This window comes from Limulus polyphemus, unplaced genomic scaffold (assembly GCF_000517525.1).
Source record: "Limulus polyphemus unplaced genomic scaffold, Limulus_polyphemus-2.1.2 Scaffold1642, whole genome shotgun sequence".
In the NCBI taxonomy this organism is placed as follows: domain Eukaryota; kingdom Metazoa; phylum Arthropoda; class Merostomata; order Xiphosura; family Limulidae; genus Limulus; species Limulus polyphemus.
Genome location: NW_013667252.1, coordinates 215550 through 217821, shown reverse-complemented (window position 1 = coordinate 217821; position 2272 = coordinate 215550). Strand labels below are relative to the sequence as shown.

Below are 2272 nucleotides of genomic sequence, written 5' to 3'. Positions count from 1 at the left end.
CTTTCTGAATACAACTTTGCAATACACTTAATTTCCACTGTCGCGCTATAACAAACGCTATAATTCACAACGAACGTCTCACGTGCTCTACTCAACAATAAGTCTCTCTGTCCGCAGTTCAATTACACATTACGCTATCGTAACAATATTATTGTTTTTTCAATAAAGATAGCACTTATAATATTTAATAAACATTACAGTTTATGTCAGTAAAATTTATGAAAATCTTCAGCTATGTATATTGAATCATTTTGATGCAATAAGTTACCTATGTATGACTAAAGATCACAATTATAACACTTTTTCCGTGCAGTACTTCCCAGAAAAAAACACACATTTTTATACAAAATGTTCACTTTTTTATAATTTTTTACAATGAGGTATGAATACTACGGTTAGTAATTACTAGCACAAAATAGCCGCTCATATGGCGACGTTTCTGCTAGTAATGTTAACAAAGCATCCTTAGGTTTCAATTTTCGAAGAGAAAGGTTCAGCTGAGACGAAACATTGAACAAACTGATACAATTCTTTCAACATTCATCTGTGAGCCATTTGTATCGTCTAAATGGTATTCTATAAAACAACTGGTCTGATGATACATAGATGGTAATTTGCCTTCGTTTTTCTCAAAAACAGACGATAATTACCAGCATACTCCGCGTGTTTCCTTTCTCAATCGTTGTGACCATTCGATCGGCGCCACAATCGTATAGTCGGAAGTGTCTGATGTCATGCTCATAAAATCTGCAAAGGCAGTGCACGTGTATTGTTTGTTTTCGAAGTATTTTTCGTATAATACAATGTTTCTTCTGTTATAATGACAACTGGTTTGGTTCTTGTTAAGGTCAAAGCTACACAAAGGGCTACCTGTGATCTGCTCTAACACGGGTATCGAAACCCGATTTTTAGCGTCATAAGCCTGCTGACTTATTTAAGTTACTGTTGAGCAGCTGTGAAAACACCATTTAGTCTAAATTGGTATAATTCGAGAAAGTAATTGTGTAGTACGCTTGGAAATGTTATAAATATGGTGAAACTTGAAGGATTTTAATACATTTTCGAGATTTATTAGTGCACGTATTATTTATTCTAATAATTTATGAGTGAAAGTAATGGAGAATGCAATAATATGATAACCACACAATATCTGTTGTATATTGTGGCTGCGAGGCATTGCATTGAATAGTATTACTAGGGCTCATCAAGTCGGATGAGAGACGCTAATTATATCAACAAATCACTTGGACAGTAATAACTGTTGGTGTGGACCAAATTAAGCTGGTGAACTGTAATTTTTATCGCTTATGTTTAAATCATTACACATTTGATTAAGGTTTTCTGTTGTTGTTTTTAATACAAAGAAACCCATAGAATTAAATGTAAAACCACAGCGTCGTCTTACCGCTATTGTTTCATAATTTTTTTTTGTTTTCCGATATTTTTTTTGCCTACATATTTTATACTATTGTAAGTAATGATTGTATGAGTAATAATTGTGAAAATAATCACTTTGTCTTGATAAATATGGAACTAAGTTGCTGTTAATAGATGATAAAGTAGAATTAGGCCTAATAATAACATATATATAGCTTGAGCTGTTTGTGTTACAACTACTGAGTACCAGTGTTAACATAATGTTTTGGAACAACATGGGACCTATTGGTCCATCTCGGTTGTTATATCCTCTAAACTAAGTTTAAAAAATAAGCTTATAGCAATCTCTTATCATTCATATACTTATCAAGCTTTTACTTAAATTCACTGCCTACAACATATGAAGGCAACCCATTCCAAAGGCCAACCACCTTGTGAGAAAAATAAAACTGTCTTAGCTCAAGATGACTCTTACTTTGCCAAAATTTATATTTGTGTCCCTTAATCCTACTATTCTTATTGTTAAATATAAAAAAGATGATCAAATCAAATCCCCCTAACTCTTCTTTTTTCAAGTGAAAATAATTTGAGAGATTTCAGCCTCTCCTCGTATGACAACCCATTCATCCAAGGCACCATTCTAGTAACTCCTCTTTGAACCCTTTTGAATAATTCGATGTCTTTCCTAAGGTAAGGAGCCCAAGACTGAACACAATATTTCAAATGTGACCTAACCAGTGACCTGTACAATGAAAGTATAATCTCTTTAAACTTGTATTAAATATTTCTATAGATACAATCTAAAATCCTATATGCCCTACCACTAGCAACAGCACACTGCTTGGATGGCTTAAGAGACTTGATCGATGATTACACCAAGATCCCTTTTCCTTCA

At 33.4% G+C, this 2272-nt stretch overlaps 1 protein-coding gene across 8 annotated transcripts in view; it reads left to right on the top strand.

Moving 5' to 3' along the window:
• The first annotated feature begins 504 nt into the window (after positions 1-504).
• LOC106464412 (zinc finger protein 271-like) overlaps positions 505-2272 on the top strand; it is a 37300-nt gene continuing 35532 nt past the window's right edge. For 2 of the 8 annotated variants that reach the window (XM_022392112.1, XM_022392111.1), the window contains exon 1: positions 718-891. The gene's annotated coding sequence lies outside the window, so the exon portion shown is untranslated. Of the gene's footprint in view, positions 610-717; positions 1292-2272 lie in introns of those variants that run through there. The other 6 variants (XM_022392109.1, XM_022392108.1, XM_022392107.1 and 3 more) reach the window with 4 other exon arrangements.